The sequence below is a fragment of the Cibotium barometz genome, chromosome 19 (assembly GCF_041138505.1).
Source record: "Cibotium barometz isolate CiBa-2024 chromosome 19, ASM4113850v1, whole genome shotgun sequence".
NCBI lineage: Eukaryota > Viridiplantae > Streptophyta > Polypodiopsida > Cyatheales > Cibotiaceae > Cibotium > Cibotium barometz.
The window spans coordinates 50,120,691-50,134,258 of NC_141064.1; positions in this window are offsets into that span (position 1 = coordinate 50,120,691).

The following is a 13,568-nucleotide window of genomic DNA, read 5'->3' on the forward strand; positions in this document are numbered from 1 at the left end:
TTGTTTTCTCTTTTCCACTTCCTCTTGCTTTCTTCGTTTACCTCTTGAGCCTTTGCCTGTTCCTTCTGTTTGCTCTTCTTTGCGTATTCCTTTTGTTTACTCTTTTCCACTTCTTCTTGTTTTTTCTCTTCTCTAACCATTGAATTTCTAATTTCTCCTTTGTTATAGCTTCTTGGGTTTCTCTTTCTTTTTTAATAGCTTCTACCTTCTCCTGCTCTACTTGGGGCTTGTCTTGAGCTTCCCTCCCAGCCTCCATGTCTATAGCTTTTAGCTTCTCATGTTCTACTGGGGCCTTCTCTTGAGGTTCCCTCCTAGCCTCTGTCTCTCTCAATAATTTTCTTTCTAATTTTACGGGCTATTTTTTGTACCCTCTTTTTGAAAGAAAGCACATGAACTAAAGTGGTGTATGATGAACATTAAAAAAAAACCATCCTGAGACCATCCCAATCATGCTTCATCATCACATGTTTCTCTAGTTGTGATGAAAGGTGGTGGATTGGGAAGACTTATACAAGATGATACCTTCCAAGCCATTGGATGGAAAATGGATAGATGGAGATTGGGACGAGAGATGGAGAATGAGACCCATCATGTCACCCATAGGCATGAAAAGGTACTCAGTCTTTTGCACCAACTACCATATTGGGAAAAGCGAAAGATTAATCGCCTTCTTGATCCAATGCACATTTTTAAGAATGTTGGCTTGATGGTTTGGGACCTATGAGGGATGACCTAAAGAATATCAGATTCACAAGGAGAATTGCATGGCCAAGGATGGTTAAAGATAAGGGGGTTTTACCACATGCACCATGGAGGTTGACAACAAGGAAAGAATGTCAAGGGTCAAATTTTCTCTTTTTGTACACTAAGTAATGTAATACACTCATTAATGAATGACAAGGAAGAGGGAAAGAATATCAAGTGTCAAATTTCCTCTTTTTTGTATACTAATTGATGTAATACACTCATTAAAGAGCGTGTCTAAAACAAAGAAGAAGGCTATGCCTCGATTATATGGTCTCAAATCACATTATTGGCACAAAATGATATAGGTAAGTGGAAATCAACATCTATTTTTTAGCGCTTTGATGTCGATGAAATTATTTATTTATGTTTCCCTATTATTTTATTTGACTCCAACTCATACTTCCCATATCTATTGGTGGGTGTGGAAAAGAGGGAGTTTAGAATGCTATCTACTATAAATTAGGAGTAGCAAGGTGAGATCCATTCAAACATATAGATTGGTGCTCTAGCTTAAGTTGATGAATTGTTTTTTCTTATTTATCGTTTCTTCGTTTAATTAAAGGTGGATGTTCTCAAAGGAGATCCATTGATATTCCATTGAGAAGGCGCCAATTGAGGCAATCAAGTTGCTGTGGATGATAAATTTTCAAGAAGTATGCCCACACAACTTGTGGTACATTTGGCAATTGAGGTGGCTATATGTGGTGTTGTTCATAGTCGATGTATGTTCTTTCTTGTGATTCATGAGTACCTTGAAGGGATTTGTGAGACAAAAGGCAAGGCCAAAGGGAAGCATGGTGAAAGAACCTCTCGTATACATCTCAAAACTTTTAAAACAAATACATCCCTACATGCCACAGTTTCATGCATAATGTGAGGATGAACGAGTGGTGTCACATGTACCATATGGGAAGGGACATATTCGAAAGATGAATAGATTCCATATGAAATAAGGTCATTACATTTTGTCTTCTTCACAATTATGTGATGAATAAGTAGATTGAGAAATATAAGGATGCGAGAAAGAGATGGAGAGATGAGAAGAAAGATACTCTAATGCAACCCACAAGATACTCTAATGCAACTAAAAGGACCTTGCCTCCAAAGAAAAAGTAACTAAAGATCCTAAGAAAGAAAAAAGAGGTGGAAGTCTATATTAGGGAATTTGGAAAATTTAATGCATTTCGGATCAAATGAATTTGACATCTTTAAATTAAATTTGGTATGACGGTAATTTCACTAAATTTGAAAGAGAAATTGATGCTACTCAAGGTTAATAATAACACATATGGAGTGTTTACAAATACCATTTAAGCTACAATGTAGCCAAGAAAAGATCCATAAAATTTGAAAGAAAAGTATTAAAAAAAATCAAATTCTAAATAGTAGGGGACTAACATGCAATAACTCATAAACAAAAAGTGAACAACATAGATTCAACGAGTAATAATCTAAACTCAGTGGCCTTCATCATCATGTTGCCAAACTCTCCTTTTCCTTAGCACACACATTTACTGGAATTTTAATCTTTTGTGGCACTTTCTACCCCTTAGTGTGACCCACGCAAACTATCGTGTTGATAATTCCAACGCATAGGATCCTTCTTGTTACACATCTAGAAGTTGTTCCAACAATCTCTATAAACCTTAGCATCACTAACATTTCTCTTTCTACATACAGGTGCCCATAATTGTATTAAGATCCTCTTATAGTTTTTAGATGATCTGTTCATATCTATGTTACTCTGAGCTACACCTAACCAATATATCATGTGATCATCGAATTTCTCCAATCCCAAGAATTCATCATCAATATCAATAGTTATATCATCCAAATATGTGCCTAGAGTTCTTGACCAAAAGTTTTGATAGAGGCCTCCATCCTGGACACTTCGTCTCTCTAGTACCTAAATCATGGTCTCCCAATACTCAATCCAGTGAAAGCTGCATCAGATCCTTGAACTTTAGCCCATATTTTCCAATATTGTATGTAATCCTTAATTCCTTTTACCACCTCTAAGTAATGTACTCAAACATTGGAATAACACATGGAACCCATGTCGATAGTATTGTGTGTATTGTGTTACCATCACTATCCTTCTTCCATAATTTAATCCCATCATCCTTTGGTAACCATTCAATGGATTTAGGATGCACTTTATATTGCATGATTGGAACCTTTTCTTGTATGAAGAATCTGAATTGTAATGGTCAACCCCACTAGCACATCTTGTCCATTAGATAGGTATCCAACCATCAATGAATTGCTTGAAGTCTTGGACATTTGTCATCAAGAATGGGGTTGGAGCAGATACTTAGCTATCATCAAGAATGGGGTTGGTACAAATGTGGGAAAGTGAATGTTTGGCTAGTCCTCAATTTCTCAGAACACCTACTAAACATTGCATTAATATCCTCATGTATATGACCAACAATAAAAAATCCTAATTGGAACATCTTAAATACTCATTTGGTAAAACCAACAATGATAGATAGGCAAACAAATATCGATTCTTGTTCCCGAAGGCATAATTGTCCAATTGAAACATCAAATTCTCAGGTAACTTCTTGAATTTTGAACTAGGATTTGCGTTCACTTATGTTGCTATCCCAACATCATTAAATGTAGTTATCCATCATGTGGGTAATGGTGATCAAGAGCCTTTCTGGAGTTTAAAGCATTCAACAATGTGCTAGTAGATCTGGTGACTTCTTGAATTCTAAACTAGGATTCATGTTCAACATTTCTGTTGCTATCCCAACATCATTAAATGTAGTTGAACAAGCACCCATGTATCCATCTCATGTAGGTAATGGGCGATAAAGAGCATTTCTAGAGTCTAAAAAGCATTCAACAATGTGCTAGTAGATCTGAGCATACCATCATTAGTAAGATATCCATACTCATGTCTCACACCTCTTAAGGTTTCTTAGACACAAGGCAAGAGTACCTAGAGAAATTTGGATTAGATGGCCATAAGCCGATAGAAAAATGTCCATAGTGCCCTTGTCCAGGTCCATGGGTTATCATTCCCATTAGTGACACTGGAGATTGTGTTGACTTGTCAGTCTCCTTGAAACATACCTTCAATCTCGGATCACTATTTTATTCTAGTCCATCTTATCATGTATTATACATAAGTACTTATTAGGATTTAATTGTGAGGTCAATCTCCAAGCATAGTAGAGGTTCCTACAACTAAGTTGTTGTTGCAACATGTGGGCTTTTCTTTGATGCATCAATCTATTACGTTCATCTTGGCACTTTGTGGCTCCCAACTGATCCTTTATGCCACTACGTATAGTGCACTTTCAAAACTCACTTCTTTTGGCAATACTAACATGCTTGAATCACGTATTCCAAATCCTACCAAATATTGATGTTGACATTTCTTTCTGATTGAGATGCTTCAACATCATATTAATCTTATTCAAAATGTTCACCTGCTTGTAAACATCTAGGATAACTAGTTCGGTTTCCCTAGGACCATATGTCATTGTATTGTTCTTGTGATGTTGACATTTCTTTCTGATTGAGATGCTTCAACATCATATTAATCTTATTCAAAATGTTCACCTGCTTGTAAACATCTAGGATAACTAGTTCGGTTTCCCTAGGACCATATGTCATTGTATTGTTCTTGTGAGGCATCTACTCAAAATTGTTTTGTATAAATTCTTGAATTATTACCCTTCCTACTTCAGTGTGATCTCATGCCTTTCTTATAATCCCCTTGTTTCTGTACATTGACCTTTGTATACCATTCTCGAACTGACCCCTATACCATGCTTCTCATACCATGCAATGTGAAGCTATATTGTCTTGTCTCCACTCCATCCACATATAGCATGCCATTTGGATTAGATGCCCCCAAAAATATTTCTGTAATTCTATCATTGCATCATCACGATCAACAACTTGGTAACATTTTCTCTAACAATAATCAATTTTTAGATATAAGGGAAAACAACATCTAGTGTTGTCCTTTTTGAATTCCCTATTATGCCCAACACTTTGGACTGCCTCTTCACCATGTAGTATCGCCTCTTCTTAGTTGGAGCATCAACACATTCATCGATGAACTAGTCATCCATATTATGAATCCTCTTCCTCAACACAAGCAACATTGAACCATCCTCAAATGTGAGTCTTTTAATAGGCCACCTAATGAGATTAACACCATTATCCGAAGAAGGTAGTGATGACTGAACTTGTTGGATGGCTTGATCCCCACCCCCATATCATCTCTCTCTAAAACTTCAAACCAATGGCCTCATATGGAAAGACCCCTTTTCCAACACATTATGACCCTTTTCCCAACACATTCTTCTTTTCCCTTTGACCACAACACCACATATTTTTCTCTTAAACTCTCATGGATTAAAATTCCATCATATGGCACTACTCTTTAAATCATCACCACCATCCAACCCAAACCTTCTTGAATGTCAAGTGCTACATCTAAGATCTCTAGAGAATGCTTACACCACTTGACACAATACTATCGACGATCGGCTAATTTGTTTGTATCTAAAGTTGGGAATGGTAGTGCAATGTCATGATTGAAGCATTTGTCAATCCTCATAGAGACGTGGTCATTTCCAAGTGTCTCCCCATGGTACACATCTTTCTTATGGGTTACATGTATCTTCCGTATAGCCACCATCAGAGTATTGATGAATCAGCTTGACACATTCTCTATGTGAGAAAATTGAGATACCATTTTCTACATATAGGAAAATACATTACTTTACTACTCCAGATTTAGCTAGCAGAATATATATTTTAATATATTATTATCATCTTCTTTCACTTACCACTTGATATAGAATTGGTAAATTGTTCAAATCTATATACAATATGAATATCTTTGAGGTCATAGCTAGGTGTCCAAATCCTTCAACTCCGCCGAATACATGGACCACTCCTTTTTTATAGGATCATTATCTAAATATTTGTATATATCCCATCCCTTCTTCTAGTTTGCCACAACTTTCTAAAGAAATGGTGGTTAGGTGTCCAAATCTGTCTCTAACATGAAATTATATCATATCCTAGTTTTATGAACCTAGCCATTTGTATATATATATATATCCCCCCATCCAATACCACTCAATATACATTTGGCCAATTGTCCAAATCTATATACAATATGAATTACCTCATGAACATCACATGTGAACTAGCCATTTCTGCATACCCTCTCCCATCCAGTGCCACTTCTTTAGTATTTACCTAGGTATCCAAATCTATATCTGATATGGACACACATCACATCCTACTTTTTAGAACCTAACCATTCATATACATCCCCCTCTAATGCCAATTCTCTCCAAAGTTTTGACCAAGTTTCCAAATCTACCAGGGCCTTAGTTTTGGTCAAGTGTCCAAATCCACCTCAAAATTTGATTTTTAGCACCTCCTAGTCTTATAGAGCTAGCCGTTTGAAGTGTCCAAATGTACCTCTAACATGGATTTCTAACAAGGCCCTAGTTTTGGCCAAGTGTCCAAATCAATGGCTAACATGGATTTCTAACAAGACCCTAGTTTTGGCCAAGTTTCCAAATCACCCTCTAATACGGATTTCTAAGAACACCCTAGTTTTGGCCAAGTGTCCAAATCTACCTCTAACATGGATTTCAAACAAGACCCTAGTTTTGGCCGTGTCCAAATCAACCTCTAACATGGATATCTAACAAGGTTATAGCTTTGGCCAATTGTCCTAATTGTACCTTTACCTATATCTACATGCTAGGACAATTGGCCCTAGTTTTGGCCAATTTTCCTAATTGTACCTTTAGCTATATCTACACATATATAACTATATATATATAAATATACCTACACACACACACACACACACACACACACACATATATATATATATACACATACATACATACATACATACACACACACACACACACACACACACACATTTATATATATATATTTAGATATGTGTGTGTGTGTGTGTGTGTATGTATATATATATATATATACCTACCTACAATTTGATGACTCAATCCTTAGAGTAGACCTCGTGATTGGTCGTGCAATGGGTAGTGGTGGACTATTCGACCAGAGATCTAATACTACCATTCATTTGACCCTTTTATAATATTGCTATACTTACAGAGAATAGACCCATGTAGGGAAGGACCCACCCTACAAAGATGCTAAAAACAAGCTATTGAGCATGAAGATGATCTAAGCTGGATACATATGATGCCCACAATCGATAGCTGGGGAGCTAGAGGATCTACATGGATTACACTTGATGGTGAGGATCTCCCAAAGGTCGTGCCCCTACGAATGATTCATGATCTACCTTATGATACCGAGGAGATTGCTTATAGTGAACTTGAGTCCACATGGGATTACTCAAGCTCAATAGTGTGGTGAGGAGTCTAAGATAGAGACTGAAAGTGACATAAGTTCCTTGAGTACCACAAGAAAAACATAGTTGAGAACATCAAAAGAAACTACAAGGAGTAGTCCCGAATCTGATATGAATTCCTAATCTGAAGAAAGGAATGAAGTTCTTTAAAACACCACGGAGAATCTCCGAGGATGGTGGAGACGTAAACGCTATGTAGCAAATCATCATAGGAGGGTGCAAGAAAAAAGAACTACTGTCCAATAGCAGCAATACATGGGTGTGAGATGATTTTACCGAGATTATCCTCCAGCTGCGAGATGAGGACATCTCGCATTTTTTAAGTGGGGTAGGATGTAAGATTCCTCCCTCCAGCTTTTGAGATGTAAAGGTATAAGAACCTAACCTTCAGTCTCTGTAATCATCCAACACCATATTCGTGAATTTGGGAATTTTCCAATTCCCATTTTTGAATACTTAAAAAAGGGGACATGGATAACATGTTTGTAAGTTTCTCAAAACCCTATCATATGACCTATCGTTGGAAAGCGCTTGAAAAATGGAATCTAAAGAGCTATAAAGCGCTCATTTTGGATTAGTGGTGTTCAAGTTATGGTTAATCCAAACATTTGACCACGTGTCCCAAATTTGTGGGAAATTCCCATATTCCCCAATATGGTGTTATCCCCTAATTCTGAATGTAAGAAAACATTGTTTTACCCTGTTTTGGTCTAGAAAGAGAAAATATTCTAGAGAGAGATAATACAGTTTTAAAATATTTTTGGATAAGAATTTTCTCCCAGTCAATAGGAAGAGATCCCCTGAGATAGAATCTTAAAAGGAGTTTTGCAATGTGCATTAGAAATTAATTGAATATATGAATTGGACATCTTGGCCTGGGGGTATATAGTTTTAGAAAAAATCTTATTAAGGTCCAAAGAGTGTCAACAAGGGCCAATAAGGTTAATCCAAGTGTTGGGATGAGAAAAGGCAAAGAATAAAAAAAAATCTCCCAAAAATGAGTAAATTCTCACATAAGACGAAGAGTTGACTAGTACTAGGTTTATTAGTTAAAAAAATGGATTTTTTTAAGTAAAAAAATAAATTTTTTTTAGTAAAAAAATGAAATTTTTGACACCTCAGAATGGGGAGAAGGGCTCATGAAGGAGGCGCCTAGAAATCACATTAAGGGGACATTTTTTAATTCAAAAAAGTGAGATATTTCATCTCTTCTCCTTTAAACCAAATAAAAAAAGTGAGCTAAACTAGTCTAAAACTTGTCCAAAATGGATCAAACTGAAGCTGGAAGCCTCTAGATCCCAGATGGACTTGGTTGATGGCCTCCCTCTCCTATAAATAGACCCCCATTCCTTTGTATTTTCATATTGGAGTAACTCTATGCTAGTGAAATTTTTAGTTTATTATATTTCTATTATTATGAGGCTTCACTAATCCTCTTCTTCTCTTGGAGATTACCCTCTTTTACTTGGTGGCCAAGCTTCTTGTGGGCTTCACATTTCCCTAAAGAATCAAGCCAAAAACCAAGGGTAAGCCTAAACAATGGTATTTTTATCTCTTCTAAATGGTAATCTTCTTCCTAACCTCCCTAATGCTTGGGAAGCATTTTAATCTATGGTTTTTTCTTTAAAACCATGTTTTTATTAATTATATTATTTAAGTAGATTAGTGCTAATCTTTTATGCTTAAAAGTAATGTTTTGATTTGTAAATCTCTCTTTTTGTAAGAATACTCACCTTTATGGATTAATCCTTCTTAGAAAGATAGATCTTAGTCCTAATCTCATTTTTTAAAACCAAATCTCTAGACCTAACAAGCTAGAGATAAAGATTAAGCATTTTTATGATTTTTAATCCAATTAAAATGAGGATTAATTCATTTAAAATGAGGATTAATTCATTTATGCTTGTTTTATGTTAAGAAAATTCATATTTATTCATTCTAAAGTGAAAGAGAGCTTGGGCTAACATTCTTATAATTATTTTCATATGGAAGTCATATTTGGATATTTTTCTTAAATAAATAAGGTGCTTAAATGTAATTATGTTTATATTTAAGCTTAGGTTTATACATAAACTAATTTTTATGTTAAAAGTGTAATTTTAACCATTTTCATTTCATAGTAAATGTGAGAAAGTTATGGCAAAATTTCATCATTAGGAAATGAAGGTTTTTGCATAAATTAATTTTTATGCTAAAAGAGCAATTTTAAGCATTCACATTTCATAGAAAATATGGGAAAGTTATGGTAAAATCTTTATCATTAGAAAACGTAATTTATGCATAAATAACTTTTATATCAAAAGTGGAATTTTGAGTATTATCATTTCTTAGAAAATGTGGGGAAGCTATGGAAGAATTTATATCATTAGAGAATGAATTTATGCATAATAAATTTTATGCTAAAAGTGGAGTTTTGAGCATTATTCATTTGCCTAAAAATTAAAGAAGGTTATGCATAAATTTTCTAGATAAATTATGAAAATGATTATAAATATAATTCATTTAGATAAAAATGGATTAGTAGGTGTGCATAAATATTTTATGCTAAAAGAGAAATTTTCATGATAATTCATTTTGGGAAAATAGAGAAAAGAAGGTGGCATTGAGAAAATATAGATAAATTTCAATTAGAAAGAGGAATTAGAGGTATAATTAATTTTATAAATCCCATGAGATCGTATGCATAAATCTTTTATTCAAATAGAGGAATATTGAGTATATTTTATTTTGGAAAAATTGAGATAAGAATGAGAAAATGTTCATGGCGATGCATCGAGAAATTATGGATAAAATTTTAATCAAGAAGAGAAATCACAAACATAATTAACTTTTGAAATAACGAAGTATATGTTTAGATCCTAGATAAATAGAAACTTGGGGTACATTCTGAAAACGGGAAAGGGATTTCCCAGAAAAAGACCAGAAACACACTTAGTTGGATGAATATGAATAATTGTGACGACTGACTTATTTCTAGATTCCCTGCTAGGAAAGGAATCCGGAACTCTTGAAAGGATTGAGGATCCAAAAGAGAATGGAAATTTAGACTTAATTGAATTGAGTCGAGAAAAGTTTCATTTAACTGAGCCAAGTAATGGCCAAAACTTAGGGAAGTCCTATCAGTATAAAAAAGTAGAGTAATTGTACTTTTAATCTAGAATGATGTGAGTTAATGTCGAAATGATGTATGATGATGTGAATGAATGAGCAATGATGTGAGTTGATGTGGAAATGATGTGAGATGATGTGGAAATAATGTATGATGATGTGAATGAATGTGGAATGATGTGAGATGATGTGGAAATGATGTATGATGATGTAAATGAATGTGGAATGATGTGAGTTAATATGGAAATGATGTGGGGTGATGTGATTGGATGTGAATTGATGTGGGAATGATGTGATTGGATGTGAATTGATGTGGGATGATCTGAATTGATGTGGGATGATGTGATTGGATGTGAATTGATGTGGGAATTACGAAGTATATGTTTAGATCCTTGAAAAATAGAATCTTGGGGTACATTTTGAACAGGAAAAGGATTTCCTAGAGAAAGACTAGAAACACGCTTAGTTGGATGAATATGAATAATTATGACTAACTTATTCCTAGATTCTCTGGGGGGGAAAGGAATCCGGAACTCTTGAAAGGATCGAGGATCCAAAAGAATGGAAATTTAGACTTAATTGAATTGAGTCGAGAAAAGTTGCATTTAATTGAGCCAAGTAATGGCCGAAACTTAGGGAAGTCCTGTTAGTATAAAAAAGTAGAGTAACTGTACTTTTAATCTGGAATGATGTGAGATGATGTGAGTTGATGTGAAAATGATGTGAGATGATGTGAGTTGATGTGGGATGATGTGATTAGATGTGATTAGATGTGAATTGATGTGGGATGATGTGATTGGATGTGGGATGATGTGAATGAATGTGAGAATGATGTGTGGATGATGTGAATGAATGTGGGAATGATGTGATTGGATGTGAATTAATGTGGGAATGATGTGATTGGATGTGAATAGATGTGGGATGATGTGAATGAATGTGGGATGATGTGAATGAATGTGAGAATGATGTGTGGATGATGTGAATGAATGTGGAAATGATGTGATTGGATGTGAATTAATGTGGGAATGATGTGATTGGATGTGAATAGATGTGGAATGATGTGATTGGATGTGAATAGATGTGGGATGATGTGAATGAATGTGAATTGATGTGTGGATAATGTGAATGAATGTGGGAATGCTGTGGAATGATGTGAATGGATGTGAACGGATATGGGAATAATGTGAGATGATGTGTATGGATGTGAATTGATGTGGAATGATGTGATGTGAATTGATGAAGTTAAATGTGAAATAAGGAGAAATGACGTGGAATGATAAGGAATGATGAGGAATGAGGTGAAATAATGTGTAATGATGAGGAAAGATGGGAATTTTGTTTGGAACTGTATTTGTATGTGAAAACTGTTTTTTAAAGATTGTTTTATGTCAAGAATGCTGGGGAAGCATTTTGACTGTCTTGTAGAATGAGGTCGTGGAGACCTAAGTGAAAAAGGTTGCAACAACTGACGAAGAGTCAATGAAGGACGTCTCGCGTGGCAAGGTCGCGGCCGAGGTCTTAACCAACCTCGGCTCGATTAAAATGGTGAGCTTCCGATACGGTGGATGAGGGACCAAGGAAGTGGCCTATGAGTGAAGCGCCAGGTGGCCTGCGAAGGAGCCTAGAGGGTGCTGACCATACAGTGCTTGGGCTCTGGGTCGCCCAAGATACCCACGCGTGTGACGAGGAAGAAAAATGAGTTGGAGCTGTTTTCTGAACACGGGCATGGATCTGGTTGATTAGCCTGGCTAGTCTTCAATGGATGAGTTCATGGCTCTTTTACATGGATCTTGTTGGTTGATCTTGCTGATCTCCAACTGAGAGCCCATAGGGTTTTTATGTGATTATACTCCTAGGTACTATGGGCTAGGAACTATTGAAAAGGCCCCTGAAAGAGCAAGTGGTAAGCGTTCTGGTTGCCAATGATGCCATAGGTACGCTGAGGAAGGAATATCTGAAATTGGATTTTTGGTTAGAAAGTGGAAAAGTTGGAAATTGGACCTGGAAATGGATGGCTCAACAAGAAGTAGCCTATAGTGGCCACTTCGAGCTGTGAAGCTGAGTACAAGGTAGCTTTTATAGCTACAGTTGAGTGTGTGTGGCTTAGACGTATTATGGCTGATTTGGGTGTTGGACAGTCGTCTAGCACTACAATTTTCACTGACAGCCAGAGCACATTAGCAATTGTGAGGAACCCAGTGTTTCATGCTCGCACTAAGCACATTGAGGTGCATTACCACTATGTCAGGGAAAGACTCTCTACTGCAGAGATTAGCTTGGTCTATGTGCCTACACACGACAACATGGCAGATTTATTCATGAAGGCTCTTCCTCTGAAAAGTTCGAAGATTTTCTCATAAAGCTTTGGGCTTACTGCCTCCAGGATTGATCAGCCATACCCTGTACATGTTCACATCATCACTCCAAGGGGGATTTGTAGAATTATATGGTGGTAATGTGTGTGAACACACTTAGGACTGCTAGGACACTTTGTCCCTCACTAGGAGGTTTTTTCTCCCATGTGTATGTACACCCTCTTATCTACTCATTTTGGGGTGTGTACTTATCTTTTGTATCTGGCACATATTTGTTCATTGTAATCTAGTGAGTTTGTGTGCTCTCAAGCTTCTCTATCTTGTGTGTATGCATTGTTGCAACCCTAACCCTAATTCTAACACAATGAACTATAAGGGAGTCGAGAGATTCATGGGCCATGTCGGCTACTACTATCTGCTTATTCTTTTCTATGTAGAAATAGATCGTCCTTTGTACAAGCTATTGATTGTATTTATATGGACCAAGGATTGTCAACAAGATTATGATGCATTGAAGCAAGCCTTGGCCCCAGTGCTCCAATCTTGCAAACACCTAACTGGGATCTCATCTTTCATGTACACATTGAAATCTAATTTTGCAATTGGATGTGTTCTAGCCAGGGGAACATAAAATGGACTATCCTATTAGTTTTGCAAGTCAGCAACTAGATGAGGCTGAAATCAATTACACCACCACTGAGCGTAAAGGGTTGGCAATGGTCTGTAAAGAAATTTTGGCATTACCTTCTTACAAAAAAATTTGTTTTCTATGTTGATCATCAAGCCTTGTTGTATATGGTAAACAAACCATGCTCCACGAGAAGGATCACACGGTGTTCTTCTTGAGTTCGAATTTATAGTGGTTGTGGACTAGCAAGAAACATGTCATGGCGGATCATCTATCGCGCATACCTGATGGTGAAGCACCAATTGGAGTCGAGTTACCAAATGCTACACTATTCAAGGTTGAGGCTATTCCAGAATGGAGTGAAAAAATC